The 23317-nt window shown below is 38.1% G+C and overlaps 1 protein-coding gene and 2 long non-coding RNA genes across 9 annotated transcripts in view; 2 read left to right on the forward strand and 1 right to left on the reverse strand.

Annotated features, from left to right (window-relative positions):
• Positions 1 to 23317, forward strand: part of SYT1 (synaptotagmin 1) — a 541941-nt gene that overhangs the window by 356882 nt on the left and 161742 nt on the right. The window lies entirely within an intron of this gene.
• The window catches only part of LOC112654769 (uncharacterized), a 312057-nt gene that overhangs the window by 117874 nt on the left and 170866 nt on the right, over positions 1 to 23317 (reverse strand). The gene's annotated exons all lie outside the window — the stretch shown is intronic.
• On the forward strand, positions 808 to 3600 carry LOC112654770 (uncharacterized). Its single transcript, XR_003133348.3, has 2 exons — positions 808 to 1078; positions 3468 to 3600. It is a non-coding gene; the product is annotated as an uncharacterized LOC112654770 (long non-coding RNA).

A 23317-nucleotide genomic window follows, 5' to 3' on the forward strand; every position in this document is an offset into this window, starting at 1 on the left:
GTGCCTTTCCATGACCCTTATACAGCCTACCAGCTAGAACAAGATTTCAGTATAAAGGTGACAGAGCATTCATTTGCTCGGAGTGCTACATGGATAAAGTGACAGAACTTGAAATGTATGGGAAGTCAAAGACCAAAAGCAAGAGTTTCAAAGGAGGAGGGATTTTTTTTTTTTATTGAAACTGTTAAACCTGTCTCTGACTCCAAGTGTCATAAGAGGTAAGGGAAAGTGAAGATAACTGAATTTTAGTGATTATCTCATCATCTGTGAGCTTCTAATGTATAGTTTTTACAGAGAAGACATTAAGACACCAAGAAGAGTGCTCCAAAGTCAAGAGCTATCAGGCGTCTTCGTGTAGTTCTTTTTTCTGTTTACTAGCACTTTTGATTCACTGCTGTTGAAAAGATATTGGAAGTTGCAAACCAGCAACTTTCGAGGTGTAATTTATGAGATAGGAATGATTTCCACCATAGTTAGACTTTACAATATTGGTTTTAAACATTTTTCCATTGAATTAACAATACTGCTGGGATATATAGGGCATAATGAAAAGTAGTGCAAGCAAAATCAATGATTCACAGTTCTTTTCTGTAAGAGAAACAATTAATGAGGCACTATTCATGACACCAGGGTTATTAGCATCTCACTAGCAATTGGAGAAAATAAAAACATATAATCCCTTCACACATGGTAGATTGTTTTACTACCACCTACACATTGGCAACTGATCACTCAATATTTAATGGGTTGCCTGTTGTGTGCTAAACGACCTTCTAGAATACACAGTAATGACAGTTGGGAGGAGGAAGAGTTACAATACAGTAGATGCTTACAGCACATAAACCTAGATATTCAAAAGCCTCATAGTTAAAACAGAAGAAAACAAAACGAAACACATATTCAAAGAGTTGGAGAACATTTCCAGATTAGAAAATCAAAAACAAGCACAGGAAACTACAGTAAAAACTCTGAATTTGCACTAAAGGAGCTCACAGTGGAAAAGTAAGAAGAGCCATCTTGGAGGCTGAAAATATTCATGAGAAAGTACATTTCGAATTGGGTTTTCAGAAAAGTCAACGTCAGTGAAGATCTTATCGGTTAAAAAAAATAATAGCAAAGGTTAGTTGGACTGGTTAAGTCAAATTTTTAAAGTTCACTGTGGCAGACCTAAGCTCATTTGACCTGGTTAGTATCACAGGCCATTTTAATCCCACCCATATTGTAGCAAGCACACTAGTCACTTAAAGGTTGGTGCAAGACTGATGACATTTCTGAGGAAATACTCAAAGTTGAATTCTCCCCTGATGGAGAGTTAAGAACATTGTTTTTGTACCAAAAAGATAAGATTACCTGTAAGTGGAAGGAGATGGATAGAGAGTACACAAGAGTAGGTCACTTAAAAGGGAAATATGTTCTAAACAAGGATTCAATGGAGGGAAAGGTTGGATTGGGCAGGTGATGGAGAACCTCCATTGCACCTTACTGACATTCTTAGAAAAAGGAAAGGAAAAACTGGGAAAAGAAAAATTATTTGAATAATAGTATGAGAGCCAAAGACGTTTCTTGCCTCTTTGCTAGAAATCATCTTGGCAATTCAGGTATAGAAATATCAAAAGCATGGACAAACACAGTGTTTGGAAAATGAGGAAGTCTTGAGTCTCAAAATGCCATCAAGAGGAATTTGGCAGTAAATAGGATGTAATTATGCAGCAAAGAAGACAGAGAGGCAAAATTAGCCAAAAAATAAAAGTAGAAGAATAATAAAATGTTCTTTAAAAATGCAAAAGCTGAAAGGCAGGTCAGCTGGGATACAAGCAGGCAAAACAGATTTGATACAGATACCAGTGAGACAAACACATAAACACCACTTGGGCAAAAGTTGAAGTCAACCAGAAACTCTTGACAGGTAGGAAATCCTAGTTGAAAGTGAGCCCTGCAAAGGAGGTTGCTGATAGGATCGATTCTAATACACCAGTAATTAGATAAAAAATACGAGAACCCAGCAAGAATTCATGAAATCAATTCATTTTCTGGCTTTGGAGATAGGAGATTCTTGACAGAATAAACTAATTTTGTGGGGGTTTTGTATCTTTTAGTTATTTTCCCACTCTCAAGAATGTTATCTGGAGCTATATGGCTTTTCCAGGCTTAGAGGTTGAAAGGCAACCACTTTGTGACTTATTCCTGCTTTTCCTCACATGGACCCCCAAGTGTTCCATCCAAAGAGTTCAAAGTGTAAATGGTGAGGAGACAAAGCCAGCCGGGGCAGAAAGAGCCGGGGGGACACACACAGTATGATGAGGGAGCTGCTGCTTAATCAGACAGCTGGACAGAGATCACAGGTAAGTTTTTTAGGCAAATGTCCAGCAAAGCATTGAGCACAGAGAAGTAGTGAATACCGCCAGGGAGGACGTAAAAACTAGCATCTGATCATTTGAAGATATCTAGGCAAGTCATGTGACAGTTAATAGCAGGAGCCTAACCATACGCATGGTCTCACTACTTTGGAGAGATCAACAAGATTAAGTCTTCAATCCTAGAAAAACTGTTCTTTGAGATGTTTCATCCCAACAGTAGTTCAGAAGAATAAAGTCTCATTATAGAAATTGGACTAGAATGTTAAAAATGATGATTTTGAAGCCCATATACTAGAAGTGGATTGCTAAATCAAAACAAGGCTGATAGAAAGCTAAAATTTCGTAGGCTACCAGACAAGAAACAGGTTATACTCTGAATCTTCTGATAGTAATAATGATTACCAGTAATTAATAATACCAGTAATTATTAAGTAGTTTGCCTGAATCTTACTTAATATAAACCTATAGGAAAGACGCCTGAGTGGCTCAGAGGTTGAGCATCTGCCTTTGGCTTAGGGTGTGATCCTGGGATCGAGTTCCACATCAGGCAGGCTTCTCCCTCTGCCTATGTCTCTGTGTCTCTCATGAATAAATAAAAATAAAATATTTTAAAAAATAATAAAATAAGAATAAATCTATAAGATAAGCATTATATTTCCATCATAAAGACTAACTCACTCAAATTTATACAGCTTGTATATAGGGAGGAAAATACAAAGCTCTTAAGTGTGTGACAAAAGATGCCACTGTCAGGGATAAAGGAAGATTCAGGCCGAGAGCTGAACTTGTAACAACACTCCTTCTAGAGTCCTTCCAGGAAGGAAAAGGCCACACTGCTGAGTATATCTGCCTTCCAGGATAAGTTACTCCTGGTCCTAAAGAGCTCTTGGCTCCTACTCTCACAAACTCTTTATTAATAAATAAAATCCCAGTATGTAAGTATATCTCTATTACTCCCATCAAGGGCTTCTCTGGAATTATTCCCTGAAGTTGAAGCATCCTCAGATATATCAACTCCCTTGAGCCATTTAAAATATTTTTTTTTCATTTAAAATATTTTAAATTTGAGAGTAATGCTCGTATACAACTGTGGTCTCTCTTTCTCTGCAGATGGTTTTATGGTTGCTGTATGAGTGAAACGTTCAAGTCAGTGACTTAGAGTAATACAGTCTGGGTCATCCATTCTAATAACTTGGAGCTGGAAGAGTCTTCACACAATAAAATGGTGATATATTCATCAATATTCCTTTGGTGAGATCCAACTCTCACTTAAATAAGTGATAAGTGAATTATTTGTTCTTGGAACTCAATGAACCAATAGCCACCTCCCCTGGCTTCCACATATCTGTGTCCTAAAGCTTCAGTTATACCATCAGTATTTAGTTTTTCTCTTTCAATCTTAGCTTAGATTTCTTCAATTTTCGCTTTCTTCTTAAGGCAAGCATCCACACGGTAGCTTCCTGGCAGCTCAAGGCTAACAATCAACCAGTGTAGTAAGATCAGCATAAAGTGACTTCTTCATTCATTCAACAAATACATGTTGAGCGCCTACTATGCTAAATGCAGAGACAGATCGTGAAGATGGGGAAATTTCTGCCCTTCTGTTGACTTTTCTAGATCTAACATTTGTCACAACAGTCCAAACCTGGGTACTATTACACAGGCTTGAATAACGTGCCCATCTATGGACCACTCATGCCCAGGGTGGGGGTGGGGGGGAAATGGAATGCTCTCATTTACTGGACTGACTCACACCCATGCTCTGAGAAAAGACAAGATCAGTAACACTCAAATAACCTTGATTAAGAATGAGGAAGCACAGCATGCCTGGGTGGCTCAGCGGTTGAGCGTCTGCCTTTGGCTCAGGGCGTGTGATCCCAGGGTCCATGATCAAGTTCTGCATCAGGCTCCCTGCCAGGAGTTTGCTTCTCCCTCTGCCTATGTCTCTGCTTCTCTCTGTGTGTCTCTCATGAATAAATAAATAAAATCCTAAATAAAAAAAAATGAACAAGGAAGCAGTAGTTTCCATAAGAGGAATCTTACCAAACAAAACATTGTGAACCTGAAGGACGAATTTTTCAATTAAAATTCCATAATCCAAATTTCAAAATCCAAATTCAGGAAATCTCCCCTGTAAATGAACAGAACTTGCTCAGACAGACAAGAGAAAATTAAAATCTGAGTCAAATAAACTTCCAGAATCACAAAGTTCAGATGTACCCTTATTTAGTCTATGAGTACCAGTAGGAAAATAGTCTTCCAGAGAAGAGTAAACTAGAAGTAGTCACACTTCTATGAATAATAACTATCTGCAGTCATTATCTGAATGTAAGGCTTATTTATGTGCAGAATTTGAGCATCCACCAAGTGATTAGCTCTGGGCTATGGGTACCCTCTTTCTTTCTGCGGATGATGAAAGGTGTGTTCAATCTTGTTTCACCCCAGGTGAGTAGAGCTCATGCTATTAGTGACTGAGGCCTCAGACTTGAAAATTTATAAAATTTACTTTGCACCTCTGAGTCATGGAAGAAAAACTGCCCCCTCTCTGCTTTGGGAAAACTGATTCAAAATTTGTCTAATATGCTGACACCAGCTCACAGGGTAGTAACTGATACACATTTTCTAATGAAATTTTATCTTATGTTTTTCAACAGAAGTATGGTAGTTGCGCATGCTTAGTTTTTCTTAACATAGTAGAAAACCAGATAACAGACAGACGATAGATATGGGTGTGTACGTGTGTGTGTGTGTGTGTGTGTGTGTATTTAAAAAGCAAAACTGTTAGAGACATCAGACCTGGCAGTTAAGAATGTGGGCTCTGCAACTAAATAGCCTAATTTGACATCATGACTCCAACATTAACCTACTAATGATTCTGAGCAAGAAATTTCTGAGACAATTTTTCATCAGAAAATGAGAATAATAGTACTCACTTTATATGATTTTTGTACATGCTGAATACAATAACGTATGTCAAGACACAGAACAGCAGCTGATACGTAGCTAATATTCAGTAATTTTAATCATCATCCTTACACTAAGGATGCCTTCTGGGGCACATAACAGGATTCTCAACTTAAGCTGATACAGTTATCATCAGTACTGTTCAGCAGGTATTTCTGATCATTCTTTAAGGGCAGATGGCATAACAGTACTTCCTTACCTTCTTGTAGGTGTTGCTCTATGACCAGTTCTGAGAGGTTAGTTGTGACCAGAAATGGTGTATGTCACTTCTGGGCTAGAGCATTTAACAGTTCTATCCAGAACTCTCTCTTCCCTCTGGAACTGAATCCAGCAATTTTGGAGATGCATCTACTCCATCAATCCAGATCTTTGAGTAACTACAACAACCAGAAGCTCTGTTGACCCACAAAGACCTCCAACATGTATGAAAAACAAGCCTTTGGTTGTTTTAAGTTCCTGATACTTTGGATTGTTTGTTACTGCTGCATAATCTAATTTATCCTGACCCATACCGGCAATTTACACAATAAAGCATTTAATGGCCTCAGATAGAATTAAGTCTTGGCATGGGCAGTTCCAGAGCTAGTTTACAGCTGGAGCCAGGAACTCTGAGTAACTCTCAAGCCAGTAACTGAGCTTCCCTTAAACTTCTCTGCATAACTGAAAGATAGCTATGACAGCTCCAAACATGATATACAGAACAATCCAATCAGGTAGTGGGATGGTGGGGAGAAAAGGCAAAAGGAGTCTTTTTCACCTTCAGAACCATCTCTTTATCGGGGAGAAAAACAATACTTCCCAGCCATCTTCCGCAGATTCCCCTTATATAGTATCAGTAGTCCTGGCTTTTATGCCCAACCCCAGGCCAATGAGTGACAAAAAAGAAAAGAATTACAAACCTGACGTAATCCAGTCATCAGTCATCCCACAGATCTGGAAAAGGAGCCTACTATTCTTGAGTATTCTAATAGCTGTATGATACCTGAACAAAAGTGTTCTCTTAGTAAAGAGTAAAGGAGAATGGTTGTTTTTCTAAGGAACCAAGAAGTTAATGGCCTTTCACAAGAGCAATGGCCTTCTACAGGACTTCTTTTCCTCTTTAAAATGTGATTCCCCCCCTTACTCACAGTACATGCCGTTGTTCCAGGAGAGGATTCTAAGTCTGAGAAGACGCTGTGGTGTACTGCTAAATCTCTCTGCTTGCATATTACAAGGGATGATGTGGATTTCTAAACAGATTTGCTCAGCCACATTATTAGACACCTAACCATTTAGGATACAGTGATGTATGTTAATAGGGAGAAGGTGTTACATGAATTAATTACCTAGATTATGATTATCGCAACTTTAACCATCTCTTGAATTAAAACACATGCCTAGAATTAAAAAAAATGAATTGTAGCTTACTTTGTCCTAAGGTGAGAGATGTAGGAAGAGAGGAGTTTACCGGAGAATGATGATGATGATCTACTCCGCAACCCCCTTACAGCTTTGAAAAATGACACAATTTGCAGATTGAGAGCATGGCTTCCAATAAAAAGCTAAAAGCAGGTGACTGCCATGTCTTTCTATAACATGCAGATGACAAGAAAATCAGCAAAACAAATTCCATCTTCTGACACACACTCCCCTTACTAATATTTGCAATTCCTTTTTTTTATTAGCACAGGTGTATCTAATTGCCTCTGAATATTAGAATGCAAACCCATTCAGTGTTGAGAATAGGAGCTCAAAAAGGAATCTCAGGTTCTGTTGGTCTGCAAAATCCCCTAGATACAGACTAATTTTAATATATCCAGGACTTTAAAAAAAAAATCTTTGCTATTGTGCTTGCTTGCTTTGGAATGGCATTTAAATTATCAAACCATAATCCTCTCAAGCACAATGATTTCTGAGCTATTTGTGCTAAAATGACAAGAATTTTACTGAACATTTTGATCAAGTATATTGATAGAAATATAGGAAAATGTGTATTTTCCTCCTGCTACAGTTCCAAGATCTTTAAAAGGGGCTGGGTTGGGGCACTTGGGTGGTGCAGTCAGTTAAGCGGCTAACTCTTGGTATCAGCTCAGGTCATGATCTCAAGATGGTGGGATCGAAGCCCATGTCAGGCTGCACACTCAGTATGGACTCTGCTCAAGACTCTCTTTCCCTCTGCCGCTCCCCCTTCCACCCCCAACAGTCTCCCTGTCCCTCTGTCTCTCAAATAAATAATACCTTAAAAGGGATTGAGTCAATGAACCCAAACAATTTTTTTTTTGACCAAAAAAAATGTGTACTTGGAGCTGGAAGAGTCTTCACACAATAAAATGGTGATATATTCATCAATATTCCTTTGGTGAGGGATCCCGGGGTGGTGCAGCAGTTTGGCGCCTGCCTTTGGCCCAGGGCGCGATCCTGGAGACCCAGGATCGAATCCCATGTCGGGCTCCCGGTGCATGGAGCCTGCTTCTCTCTCTGCCTGTGTCTCTGCCTCTCTCTCTCTCTCTCTCTGTCTGTGACTATAATAAATAAATAAATACTAAATAAATAAAATAAAATAAATATTCCTTTGGTGAGATCCAACTCTCACTTAAATAAGTGATAAGTGAATTATTTGTTCTTGAAACTCAACTAACCAATACCCACCTCCCCTGGCTTCCACATATTTGTGTCCTAAAGCTTCAGTTATACCATCAGTATTCAGTTTTTCTCTTTCAATCTTGGCTTAGATTTCTTCAATTTTCGCTTTCTTCTTAAGGCAAGCATCCACACGGTAGCTTATGTACATATAGTACACTACTATAAAGAGTATGTGGTTTTTCAAAAGTTTATTAATAGTAGGAATACTTCCAAAAAGCTAATGCTAATTACTTTGCCTGATGCAGAAGTAAAATGCTGCCCACCCCAATGTATTAATTCACATTTCTCATTTATCCTACACTTGAATTGCGCTGAGTAGCAATACTACAAAGACTTTGTATACAACATGAGGATACTGTATTTTTCCATATATATATACATATATATATATATCCATAAATCACCTCTAAATTAACTGTAAGAAGTCTCAAAGCTAGCTGCTGAAAACTAGTACCCTCTCCAGTAGAGACCATTTCACTATCAAAAGTAGCTTGTAACAACTGGCTAGGTGAATCTCTGTATGGCCACTGCCAAGATAAATGACCTTGAAGATTTAGAGCAATAGAGACAATTTTGTTAAATTTTGCCTCCACAGATATTTAGCGACATGCATCAAGACTGAATTTTACCTGAAGCTAAAGGAAATGTATTTATTGAAGATGAAAATAACTCACATTTAACCTTGCAGACAAAGATACTAATTGAGATGTGGGAAAACAGCCAATCCCTCTCCTTCTACAAGTGTAGTTCAGTATGTTTGATAGCTACAAGTGTGGTTTTGATGATTAGCAGTCATGTTTTGAGGTTAAATGATGCTTTTGTATCATGGCTAATACCAACTACATCTATCATCTTGCCAGTGGTTATTGCAATGAAGTCACACTTTTTGGTGCTGAACAACACTCAGAATCTATCATCATCATCATCATCACCTCACTAGAACTATATGGTTAAGTGAACGAATAAAGAAAGAACAGCATCTCACTATTAACCTCAAATACTTTTAGAAATGGATATTAATATCCATATCCCTCTCAGATACTGGGTTATGGCCTCGGAAGTGAAAATTCCTTTCTGTACATAGTGGATCAATAAAGAAGGAAGCAGGGGTGCTTGGGTGGCTCAGTGGTTAAGCCTCTGCCTTCGGCTCAGGTCATGATCTCAGTTTCCTGGGATCAAACCCCACATAGGACTCCCTGCCCAGCAGGGAGTCTGCTTCTCCCTCTCTCTGCTCAGATGCTCTCTCTCTCAAAATAAATAAATCATTTTTTTTAAAGTAGCAAGCAAACTAACTCATGTTTTAAGACACATCACAGTGGTATCTGCATCTTTTCTTCCAATGCTTAGCATTTTATTTCCCTAAGGACAAAGCTCCTAAAAGGAGAAAAAGAAAAAAAAAAAAAAAAAGGAGAAAAAGATCAACTGCTTAGATGAAGCAAATTAAGCAGTTAATGTAAAAAGAGATTATTTTGTTTTGCTATAAAAATAAGTAAGGTATTTTTCTCAGCCTACAACCAACTTAAAGTACACCTTTATTTTATGTATCCCTATGGATTGTACATTAAAGAATAAGGATTCTGATTTATTTGGTTTCAAAATGATTGTGACAGTGTTAGAAGGCAGAGTTTTATGTTTGTTTTCTCTGATTTAGCATCCCTAATTTCAAACAGTCCAAATGAAATGAGAATGCCGACCACATAAGGCACGGAGGCGGAAGTCTGCCTGAAAGTGTCACTTTTGTAAACTGTAATGGTCCCACCAAGGATACAGAGCGTGACCGCTACACAAAATACACATAGCATGGATTTCAGGGTGTGTAGGAGGTCTCTGGTAATTTGGAAGACAAATCATGTATGGTGCATTTCCTACACTGCTGTGGTTTTGAAGTTAGGCTATTTTGACTCTAAGCCATGAAATTCAAAGAACTGTTAAGATTTTGGCTATGATGTGTGCTGCAGTTCTCTTAGGAATAAAACATCTAAAAAAATAGTTAAGTCTAAAAAGTTCTTATGAAGACACTTATGTAAAAGCATAAAGAAATGCGCAGGAATAAAAAAATGTTTGATTCATGTAGAGGTTACCTCTTGGGAAGAGAGAACAAAACGCAATCAGAGGTGGTCGGAGGTGGCCTCAGTAGTACCTATAATCTTTTAGTTCTTTAGCTTAGTGTGGGGTAAATGGACATCATGCTTTTTTAAAAAAATATTTATTTATTCATGAGAGACACAGATAGAGAGGCAGAGACACAGACAGAGGAAAAGCAGGCTCCATGCAGGGAGCCTGATGTGAGACTCAATCCCGGGACTCCAGGATCACGCCCTGAGTTGAAGGCAGGAGCCAAACCACTGAGTCACCCAGGGATCCCCAGACATCATGTTTTTTCCTTCTTGCTTAAGTTTTAATAATAATCTTTGAAAGAATTCATCAAGTCCATGTAGTAAAATGTGAAAATTACTAATAAAAAAACTGAATACAAAACTGCATGTACCGTGAAGGCCACCCTAAACATATATGTATGGATAAGGACTAGAAGGGAAAACATAAAGAAGTGACTGATTGTTAAAGTGGTAAAATTATGGGACATTTGGGCTCAGAAATTCATGAGGTGATTTGAAGGTTTGGTAATGAAGAAAGAGAAAACACGGTCTGAGGGGAACTGAAGTTTCTCTCACATAAAATGAAGGAAATATTCAGTATAAGTCAATTTAAATATTCAGTATACAGTGGACCTTTGAACAACCTGGGGGTTAGGGGCACACCCACTCCCACACAGTTGGAAGCCTGCCATAGCTTGTGACTCACTGATACCCTCTGTTGGCTGGAAGCCTTCCCAATAACATCAACAGTCAATTAACATATTTTGTGTATGTATCATACTATATTCTTACAATCAAGTAAGCTAGGAGAAAGCAAATGTTAAAAAAATCATAAAGAAGAGAAAACACATTCGCAGTCGTATAAAAAAAAAAATCCATGTGTAAATGGACCCACACAGTTCGAACCGGTGTTGTTCCTAGGTCAATTCCGTAATCAGTTTGAACCTGGGCTTTCTCTTCCTCTTCTCTGTACTCACTGCATCATTTTCCATTTTTCCAATTAAAGAAAGACACGCCATTTGGCATGCACATCTAGACTTAACATTGACCTCCCTACAAGGAAATAGAATTCAGAGCCCTAAATTCAAAACAAGGGGAAAGTCCATTCACAGTTTTTAAATATTATGAACAATAGCGGGCCTTATACTGAATTTCCTGTTTACTGCATATTCAGACTTGGATACAGCCTAACACATCTAGGCTTAGAGCTGACATGCGGCATCAGAAGAAGACAATGACTGAAGATGTATCTTACTTCTACCATAACTAGGCCGTTAAAGAACCTCCGCTTTTTTTCAAAGGTCTTTGATTATGTGCGGACATACAAGGCAAAGGGCAAACACGCTTCAGAAAGATTTACAAATACCTATTTTTCCTACAGGCAGCCACAGCCTTGGAAAGAACAGAAACTTGCTCAGTCTCATTTGCGAGATTTTCCTTTGTTTTAATTTCACTGCTCCTTATTTCCCATGGCCTTGGATAAATTCAAATACAGGACTGCTTTGATAAACCCAGAGCAGAACCTCCAGTTTTTCTACTATTGTTCTGGTGGATTTGCTTCATTTTGATCCATTTCAGTGAGGCTCTCTAGGTTGCTCTGAAACTGGAAAGTACTCTGAATGTCTTGTCATGAGAGGTTGAAGTAAATAAGCAATTAGAGAAAAAAGCTATTTCATTGAACTTCAAAGTAGACGTTCAGGACTTTGCTGTTGTTCTCTGGCCCTTAATAATGCCGGCAGCCCCAAAGTTACAGAAATATGCAGTCTGAGAAGACACTTCCCAGGGGCATACTTCACATACACATACCCCAAAACCCCTTCAGAAACTGATACAAGATGCTTCCTCAGAGAACCACAAACACCAAAAAAGTTCCATTTTTATATAATGCCTCTCTAATAAGAAATTCAGATTTGTGGAATCAAAGTTACTGCAACAACCCAGCATTTTCAAATCTGTCCTAATACCCACAAAGTGACGGCAATTTCTCATGCGTCATTAACTCTGGGCCAGTGAAAATGAACTGTAAAATAACATTCTGTTCTGTTCTGGTAATCCCATCTTTCTGAACTAAAAGTGTATCTTGTGCCTAGGATGATGCCAAGCCGTGAGAATCTTAACCTTTCCCAGATCTGAACTTTCTCACATGGTTGAGCTCTTGCAGCTCCTAAATCTGCACCCCCATACTCCTCATCCAATGATCAAATCCACTCAAAAGTTGAAGTTTAGAACCCTCTCATGTCTATCCGAGTGTTAGAATTGTCCTAAGGAAAAATTCAATTTGTTTGTACAGAAAAGCATTCTTGTTTTCCAGTAGACCTGTGTCTCAAGCCATTCTGCTAAAGAGAGAGAGGGATCATTTTATGATATTAAAATATCTGACCATATTATGAGACCTAAGGATACTCCTTGCAAACTGCTGCGCATGACATGGGGATCACCTCGCTGCTGGCACCTGAGTCACCTCTGGCAGCCCCATCTGTCATTGTTCCTCCAGGGTATAAGGGCCAAGAGTGCTCTGTATTCTCATACTACTATAGGTCCCCCAAACAGTATGAGTAAACTTTAAAGCCACAGACTTAAAACCCAATAAAGACACTGTACATGATATGATGGCCAGGCATGAAAAACAAAACTGCCTGCTAACCTTCAGTACCTGTAAGACTTGACCATATGCCAAATCTGCTCTATTCAAAATTCTTTCAATATATGTTAGCTCTTAAAAAGATCTCTACCTCTCTGCCTCCAACATTTTCAATCTCTTCTGCTACAATGGTTATTTCTTCTCACTCTTCCTTCTCAGAAATTAGAGAACATGTTCTTAATTCTTGTAAATCTAAAATTTAAATATCTTCCTTATTTTACCCTGGGTTAATTCCAAATTATCTATGTTCCTTCCAAGTTGTAGAAGTTACATTGGGTCAGTTTTATTTTACTTTGATTTTTAGAACAATATCTTTGGAGGAAACCCAGCAGGTAAACAGTTTTATTCTTTGGGTCCAATCATTTTAAATGTTTCCAGGAAATGCTTTTATGTTGCCACTTGGGACAATTATGGATGGACCTAAAAAGGATTATGCTAAACAAAGTAAGTGAGACAGAGGGACAAATACCATATGATTTCACTCACATGTGGAACCTAAAAAACAAATAAAACAGAAGCAAACACAGATACGGGAAACCAACTGCCAGTTACCAGAAGGCAGACAGGTTGGGTGGGTGGGGGGGGTGGGGGGCTTGAGAAGTACAAATTTCCAGGTAGTAAATCATAGGGATATAATGTACAGCATAGGGAATATAATCAATAATATTGTAATATCTTTCTATGACAACAGATGGTAACTAGACTTATCCTGGGGATAATTTTGTAATATTTAAAAATACTGGCTCCCAATGATGTATACTTGGACCTAACAAGATATTGTAGGTCAATTATATTTCAATAAAAATACTTTTAGGATAAAAAATAGTAAATTTTAGAATAGATTTTGATATATATTTCTTATTATCTATAATGGGGGAAAGAATTAGCATTCTTTAACCCCATCTGTGTGCCAGGTATTCAGATGTCTCATATAATTCTCACAATTATTATTCAGTGTGATTGCCACCTTTCATGTAGAGAATTGAAGGCTCAAAGAAGACAGAGGCGTACTGAATTTTAAACTCAGAGTTGACTCCAAGCCTCTAGTATCTTCTAGTATACCATGATGAGTTGAACCAATACATAACATTATAACTGATTTTCTAAAATTTTAATGTTATTATTTAATTTCACATTTATTAAATTTTTTTTTTTTTATGATAGTCACAGAGAGAGAGAGAGAGGCACAGAGACATAGGCAGAGGGAGAAGCAGGCTCCATGCACCGGGAGCCCGACGTGGGATTCGATCCCGGGTCTCCAGGATCGCGCCCTGGGCCAAAGGCAGGCGCCAAACCGCTGCGCCACCCAGGGATCCCTAATTTCACATTTATTAAAATTCACACATAAACATATTTAACTTTAAGACACTGTGAGGTCAATCAATCCAAATCTATTCTGATCCAGAAATGCAGAACCCTGTGTGTTGCTTTGTAACAATAACAGAGTAATCATGTTTCAGGCCATCTGAGAAACTTATTTTCCATTACTGTATATTGATTATGATTCTCATCAGTTGTGTTAAAGACTTTTTCTCTTTATACCTTGCTTCCCCCCCACCAAGGAGCCTATTTTGTTTTATAGCATAGTTGGAGTTTTGCCTAGAAAATTACAAAATCACTCAAAATAAACAGTATTTATCCCATCTTTTCAAAGAAAAAGAAACTTCTATCTAACTCCAACCTTATGACTCTTCTCTGATATTTTTCCAGCCGTAGGTGTTAGCATCTGCTGTTGTGGAATCTTTGGGTTTGATTGGTGGGGACTGGGGTGAGGACTAGAGCCAAGATCATTTTTTACATTAACTATTATATAATCGCACCACATGTCCAACTCCACAGAATACTCGTACTTTATGAAAGAATGTACATCTCTAAGTTTGTCTTCATCATTTTCACATTTGCATTTTTGAGATTGTACCGGAAATTCTCACCCATAAGACCCTGAAATAAAGCAACTAACACCCTTCTCATAACGTAGGGAAATGTGGAGATGCCAGCCCCTTTCTCTGCCACTTCTGAGAACTGCAGGAGGAGAGGTCAGGCTTCAGCTCTTCTGGAAATGCACTGCACTCCACACACTATTTACCACCTCTCCTCCCCACTTCACAATTTCGATGGTTGCTCTGGGACAACCAGAGAAAAGGCCAGGGAACCAAACAGTTCCAAATAGCTTCCCCAGACTCTGTTCTATTCTCCCTCTCTTCACTCCCCCACGTGTCAAATATGCATAGAGCAGCCCACGGTGGAGGTAGAGTAAATGGAAAATGAGGCAGCCCCTTGTGCTTCAAGATGGACGAGGAGTGGAGTCTGGAACACAGAATTCAGGTAGGGGGCTAAGCCAGGTTAACATGAACACAGGATTACTTACTGCCCCTCTTGCAATGCCCACAGAATGCTTTCTCAAGCTTCATGCTGTTTGTCTCAAATGTATGGTAGGTTTCAAAGAACACTGATTTTAAAAATGATTTAGAGCAATCAATTGCCACTTATAAGTCAATGTGCTATCCTTCTGAGGTCAGCTGTAAGCTTTTCAAGAGGAGATAATGTTCTCTACTTCTTGATTGTTTTTTCTCAAGATCCTTCTTTCTGATTATCTATTTTACGTTAAGTGCTCTGCTATTTTTTCCCTTCTATCAATAATTTAAAGTAAACATTCTTTTCACAGAGAATAGTGTGACCCCCCATCAAAAAGATTACTCACATCAGCCCACTAAATTATCTTTTTATTATTTCACTCTAGAGCATTAAGATGAACTTCAAACATAAAATTTTACATTGCTTGAAAAAAGACATTTGCCTGGATGTGTTAAGTAACGTATCCACTATCGTTTTTCAAAGAATCTTAAGAGGCCACTAGTATAGTGAGGTCATTATGTTTCTTACAGGCAGTATCCCAATCTAGTGATCCTCTAAGGATATAACCATCCTAATAGTTGCTCAGTGACCTGGTTCTTGACTTTGATGATTACGGGTAGGTAAAGTACTGAAGAAAAACAAAAAACAAAAAACAACAACCATAAAACAACAACTATTTCTTCCAGTAAGTTTCATAGTTTTTAATCATTAAGGAAATTCTCTACCTCACTATTTTACAACATACTAAAATGTAAATTTCAGCTACATGAATCCATTTTCTTGAAAATTGTGGGCAAATTTAAAAAAAAGAAAATTGTGGGCAGAAACAGCAAAAAAATTGATGAATAAGAAATATTAAATGAAAAAAAAAGAAATATTAAATGTATATGGCATTGGAAAGATTTAAATAGTAAAGGACCAAAATCATGATCCTAGGTAAACTTAAATGTTATCATCATTGATTGATTTGAAAAGGAATAATCAGAGCTTGGATTAATAGAAAGAGCTCGATGGCTCAAAAGCTTGAGTTTGAGATTGGGCCATGATCCTTTCCGAGGATCTGTGGACAGTGACATTATTTCTGGTACCTTAAATTTTCCACTTATGAATGAAGATGTTAGTATTTAAATGAAATAATAAACTCAAACTATGTTATGTATTATTTAGTGGAAACATATTACATACAAAGTTGGTTCTTAATAAAAAATGTTTCTAATTTAAAAATGTAAATAATTGTTGAATAAAAAACACTGAATTCAAGGTAGCTGTTTTAGTCACTTAAAATAGTTGGCCAATTTTGAAGGAAAAAAAAACAGCATCCTAGAGCATACTGTTAATGCATAAGCACCACAGAACTAAGTGTAATCAAGCAAAACCTACCATTTTGCCACTAGAAAGAGTAAAATTCTTGCCACAAATATCTTTACTGCTGCGTTAAAACATTTACTTCAGGTGCATTAGCTGGGCTAATTACTGAAAATACAGAACAGTGCATATTGTGTTTGTTTCCATTAGTACAAATTTTAATATTATTCTAATGCTCTTCACTCTATTTGAATAAAAAACAATGTTTGGCCACTGTGATTTTAAAGAACTATTATTTATTCTCTCAAAAGTTTGATTTATTCTATTATTTATCCATGAATAGCTTAAACACTATCAAAATGCTTTGCCTTTCGATTTTCTGACAGCACAGCAATCTTTATTTTAGAATGTTTCCCTGACATTCTGCTGTATCATTAGGGCAGAGCACGTCGAGTATGCTAAGAATTGTAGTAGACATACAAATTGCTTGTATTTCATCTATTATCTATGTAACTTTTAGAGTTTTCTTTTTCAGTAAAGTTTTATGCATTTTCAAATTACGAAATTTCAATAGGACTTGCTGGCAAACAGTAACTGGCCTTTAAAACCCTCCTTCCCATTACACACCATACTAAGTACTTTGCACGTTACAAATTTACATGTCACAGATCATTTAAGAGTTCATACAAGAGTCTCTTCTCTCCACCCATCTCCCAGTATAGGTGTTGAATCTAAGGTTCAGGAAAGTTTAAATAACTTGGATCAAATTTATTTGGCAATTTGAGTGGCAAAACTTGGAGTCAGGATTCATAATCCTTTGTATATTTGATATTGCCCATGATGCTATGATTATTATCAATCAGATTTTTTGACAAACAACTGTCACTGATTTGGCATAAACAATAAAAAATTATTTCAGTTCGAGGAAGCCTGATAGTCATATACAAATATATTTACCAAACTAAACTCTTCTTAGCAAATAAAATTAATGAATATTTGCTCAGTTTTCAATGGGGACATGAAAATACATGGAAAGAGCATGAAAACTGAAGACCTCAGTCTGATCCCGACTCTAATATGAATCACATTATGGAAGCCACATTTCAGATCCTCAGTGTTCTCACCCATAAATGGAGACTCTGGAATCCACCACCTTAGCTTCTCTGCAATTTAGTTTTAGGGTCAAATGGAGTAAGGTCATGGGGAAGAGGCTCATGAAGTGAAAGAAGTATGTAAATGAGAAATTAGATTAGGGAATATCACAGGTGCTGGATGTAAGAAAGGAAAAACCGTTATCAGTATCAATAATACAATAGGGGATACACAGCATAAAAATTAGGAAAAATGACAGGAATAAAATGAACTTCATTGCTTTTTCCATAAGCTTTTATTAGAAAAATAAAGAATACTTGCACAAATTTTCTAAACAATCTGGAAAATACATCTCTAAAGTTTAATCAGTATTTGATCTTTAGTATTTAAAAAAAAAAGGATATCCTTTAGTTTTAACAAGAAGTCCAATGGAGCCACGTCCTCACTAGGTCTAAAGAGTATTTTAAGAAGGCTTTCTCTGCCTTTAATTATGCTTTCATTTACTCAATAAGCATTTGTTTATGACTCCCCACATACCCAATCCAACTGATAGATACTTCATAGAAAGCCAAGGAAAGGAAAGTACCATTATCTCTCTTTAGGTAGGTAGCCCCCTCCCACCATGTTGAAGAGGCAAATTACAAAGCTACTAGAAAACAAGGATCGATATATGATAATACAGGGATGCTTGGGTGGCTCGGTGGTTGAGTGTCTGCCTTTGGCTCAGGGCGTGATCCTGGGGTCCTGGGATCGAGTCCTGTATCAGGTTCCCCACAGGGAGCCCACTTCTCCCTCGCCTGTGTCTCTGCCTCTGTCTGTGTCCCTCATAAATAAATAAATAAAATCATATATATAATCATATATATGATAATACAAATGAGAAAGCATAACTAAATGTGCATGAGAGGCAATATAAAGTGCTCGGGTGTGGTATTACTCAGGCAGACGTTTGGAGGAAGTCTATCGAGAGTCTTTTTTTTTTTTTTAAGGTTTTATTTATTTATTCATGATAGAGAGAGAGAGAGAGGCAGAGACACAGGCAGAGGGAGAAGCAGGCTCCATGCCAGGAGCCCGACACGGGACTCGATCTTGGGACTCCAGGACTGCGCCCTGGGCCAAAGTCAAGGTGCCAAACCACTGAGCCACCCAGGGATCCCCTCGAGAGTCTTTTAAGGGAGGAAATGGCTATGTTTGACAAGGAAAAGAGAATAAAGAAAATTGTACATTCTGGGTGAATTTACAAAACCAAGCAAGATTCACAAAGGGCTTTGAGGTCATGTGCTCCCAGTTGCAGTGCTTGAAGTACCACTCTAAAGGAAAGGGATAAGATTTAAATGGGGGGAAAAATAAAGAAACAAAAAGCCACTATATATATGTATATATATGAGATGGACTGGCATAGGGAAGTTCCTTCAAAAGCAAGAACAGAAAATAAATCAAGAATCACGGGAACTTTAGAAAAATAAAGATGAAAGTTCAAATCCAAAAACCGAGAAACAAAAAGAAGAAATGATGCTACAAATTGCCAGGGAGAAAAAAACACGTTGAGAGACACAGAGAAAACAACAAATGGAAAGGAAAATTAATAAGTTGGGTCTGTAACAGCAGGAATCCATTGGATAATCAAGGAAAAATGTCCTGCGGGTAGCGAGACAAGCAAGGGGCTTTGTTTTCCCTGTGTCTACCTGTCACTTTGTATAGTAATGAAATTAATGAGCCTGACTCTTCCTTTTCATGACTGGAAAGACTCAAACATCCTGATCTTCTTTGCTCATGCATAGCAACCACACAGCTCTCCTGTCAGTACAATCAAATCGCTCCAAGTTACAGGGAATTCTGAAAACATTGTCACTTGCCCCTAGAATAATAAACAGAAAGTACGGGGGAGGGGGATGTGGAAATCCTTCCAAAACAGGAGGCTGACAAGGCTAAGGGACATTTTTCTTTGTTTCTTATGACTGCTGGCCTGAAGTCGTACACCAGCATGAAGAAGCATCAAGAATCTACCTGCCTGTCTAGCTGACGTTCTTTTACCATAACGGGATTTAATCATCCTATGAAATTGCTTAGAAAAGAAACAACTAGAGGCTCGGATATTGAAATAACCAAATGTTGCCATCAGGTGCCATATCTAATTCTTGGAATCGATTTTCTTTTTCCTTGGGCATCTTTGCCAAAGATAGAAAAAAATTAAAGACAAGGTTAGCCAAATCCAAAGCATCAAAAGAAAACCAAATACCAACTGAAGCAGAATTCAAAAGATGCTTTTTAATGATGATTTTTAATACAAAAGAAGAAAGGTAGCTTCCACTAGGGGAAGAAAAACCTGAGACCTACTCTTTCTTAGTTTTGAACTTGGAAATCAGAACTCAAAAGCGACATGCTACAAATTTGATAGGATAAATGGATTTGCCTTTAACCACGAAATTGTGTTGTCCACAGCATGACTGAAAACTGTTACAAACTTCCAAAGGCTTCCGAACTGATTAGCCCGTGAATCGCCTTCGCCTCTGCCAACTTACCTGGCAGCCTTTCCTGTTTACCAAAGCACTTCTCCCCGGAGCCTGCAGACAGCAAGCTCCCCGGCTGACTGGAGCCTTATCTAAATCCTCTGGAAGTCGTGCTGGGGCTTATCTCTACCTGAAGACCCAACATCATTTTTTCCATGTCAAATTTCAGACATTCCAATATTGTGAAGATATGGATGACTTTGCCTTATCATTGAAAGCAGACTATTATTATAGACATTTTATAAAATTAATTATTTGGTTAATACCTGTGCAGATAAAAGGGCCCTCAGTCAACAAACTTTTGTTATCAAGACTAATCACTACATTCAACGAGAAACATCAATAACCTTAGGAAGTTATTCAGCAGGGGTTGGGAATTTGTTCTGTAGCCAAGCACACACCAAAATCACATCAGCAGATAGAGGTTCTGGTAAAAATTTCTCAATGTAGAGGTTGTGACTTTCTGCTTTTCAAAGCAATCTATTTTACTGAAGCTTTTTAAATACATTAACGGTATTTTAAGAGTTTATGGGCAGAGAGGCAGATTTCCCAATTTCTTGAGTTTTAAGTTTTTAAAAATAATTCTCAACAAGAGATCTTTTGACAAGTAGAGAGAGATTTCTATGACTACATAATGGAATCAGAGTCAAGCAAAAGACCCCATTTAATTTGGCATTTAACATGCTGTCCTGTTGTTTACAATTTGCTTCATGTATGTTAATCACATCTGCCCACATGGATTATAAACTGTTTAAGCAAATTAAGCAAATTTGAACTTCTTCATTATTCCTTCAATGTCCTAAGCATCAATGTGTTAAATAGACACTCAAAGGGATGAATGAATGAATGAATGAATGAGCCTCTGTATTACTGTTTAGAAATCCATCTGCCTTAAAAAAAAAAAAAAAAGAAATCCATCTGCCTTAACGAGTGGCTAACTCTACTCAATGGTTTGGATCTTTTTTTTTTTTTTTAGATTTTTAATTTATTTATTTGAGAGAGAGAGAGAGCATGAATGGGGGATCAGGAGAGGGAGAAGCAGGACCCCCCCACACACATTGAGCAGGGAGCCTGATGTGCAGGGCTCCATCCCAGGACCCTGAGATTATGACCTGAACCGAAGGCAGATGCTTAACCCACTGAGCCACCCAGGAGCCCCGACTTGGATCCTTTCTACAACCTAGTTATGCAGATGTATCTTCCAGTTTGCTTTTCCATCAGGAGCACATACTGAAAAAGCTCAACAGAACTATCTATGTAAGAGGAGAATGTGAAACACGTTCAGGTAATGCTGAAGGCTATTTAGGGAAGGCTACATGTGTTTACCGCAGGGAACTCTCTTTTCATTTACTATGACTCTTTCCCAAGTGTCTTATTGAGAGCTTTATTTAACAAAGTAGTCACTGGGTGAGAAGACAGAGTAAAGGGAATCTAAAAACCAAAGGAAAAAGGAGAAGGAAGGATCAAGGAAGAAAAGGAGGGAAGAGGAAGACAGACAAGATGGGAGGGACTCAGGGAAGGAAGGAGGGAAAAACTGGAATCCCCAAAATGCTGTTTTCACTGTGTAGCAAGAAAAGTTTGGGAGCTTACCTCGGGACTCACCTCCTGTTTGGAGCTTTCAGGAACGGGAGGACTCTTTACCTTGCCCTTTCCTAACCTGCCGCCTACAGAGCCCACCCACTCTGTTGAATTTTGTATTTAATCCTTTATACAGTCTCTTTCTAGTTTCTTCCTGGAAGGTAGTGTTTGCAAGCTCCTAGAGAGAGGGACCTGCCTCCTCTGTTCCTTCACCACCCCCAGCACAGCAGAAGCACATAGCAGGTTGCCAAGAGGGGGGGGGGGGAAGTCAAATGACCAAATAAAGGAGTAAGGTTTTTTTTTTTGTTTTTTGAATTCCCTCATTTCTGTGAATTTCACCATGATTCTCTGGGAAAGGAGTTTTTAATTTGGAATCCAACAGTCTTTTAGACTAGGCACTGTCATGTCCATAAGGGTACCACACATTCCCAGGTGTATAGAAACTTAAACACATGGCACACGCCCTGTCCCCCTGCTCCCCCCTCCATGTCTGTTTTCCCATCAAGACACTATAGATTTTGTCATATTTTAAAAGAAGCATATAATTCAACAGAGGCTTCGGACTCTATCCTCAAGACTGAGGAAAAAAAGTAAGTTTGTTTAATACCCAGGAGCAAAGAATGCACAGTCTTTGAAGCTGGTTTCAGTCTATAATGAGAAACTCTTCATTCTGACCTTTGACTGGTTGGTTTATTCTTAAGCCATATTCTGTATGACTTCATACAGTGTTTCAAATCTCACATTTAATGCGCTGCTCCAGAGGTAGTTAATGAGTATATTAATCCACATATTTCCAGTGCTTCATTTCTATTTGCATGCTGCAATTTAGAGAAAGCTTTAAAATGCAAGGCTTATTTGGCTTTTTGCCAATTCTTGAAGAATTATCCTTGTGTGTTTAAAATTATTCATAAACAGCCTAAAAGTAAAGCTTTGAAATAGATTATTTTTTCTTACTGTTTCACAGTAAAATTATTTTCACATTCTACTCTGCATCTTGCATCAATGCCTGATGATCTAGAAAGACTGTTTGGGGTAAACCTGGAAGTTGGCAAAAAAGCTGCAGTAAATCTAAGAATGAAGAAATACGTGAGTTATTCATAAGATAGATTATACAGACATTAGTGCGGCAATGAGACACTCATGACAAAACAGATATGTCAACAGTAGAAAAGGCTTGAAGTTATTGCTGAATTTTTGTAGTGGCCATAGCAACGGTATTACCCGGATCATCTTGAGGCTCTTGGCTGAAATACCAAGGACTGGTGTAAATGGACGAGGTTCTATTTCTGAGACAGGGAAATGCAGCCCATCTTGTGAAAGAGATATGGATTTTAGGTTGTTTCTTAATATGATGAATGGGAATGCAACCTGCTAGATAACACAGAGCTGCACTTGAAAGTGAAATCGAGGCAAAAAATATAAAATAAAAAACACAGCAATGAGTTTTGCCCTAGATTTTATCAAAAACCCAATGAGTAAATCCACCAGAAGTTTGCCAGCCTAGGAGACCACAAAAGCTGACTACATGGGGATATGGCAGGAGAGAATCAGAGCTAAGGAAATGTGACTGAGTAGCAGACCTAAGGAAAACATTTGAGACAGTCCTGTACTTGAGAGACCATCCCATTCTACTTGTACTTGAGCCCAAGAACATGGCTATGTGGGTTTCCTTTGAGCCACCTAACGTTTACTGAGCACTAAGCTGGTGGGACTGTGTCAGGATTTTAGAGAATGCAAAAAAAAAAAAAAAAGTCTATTTAGAAGTGAGAGCTTAGAATCAGAAAATCTAGAACCGGG

The sequence above is a fragment of the Canis lupus genome, chromosome 15, assembly GCF_003254725.2.
Source record: "Canis lupus dingo isolate Sandy chromosome 15, ASM325472v2, whole genome shotgun sequence".
Classification (NCBI taxonomy): domain Eukaryota; kingdom Metazoa; phylum Chordata; class Mammalia; order Carnivora; family Canidae; genus Canis; species Canis lupus.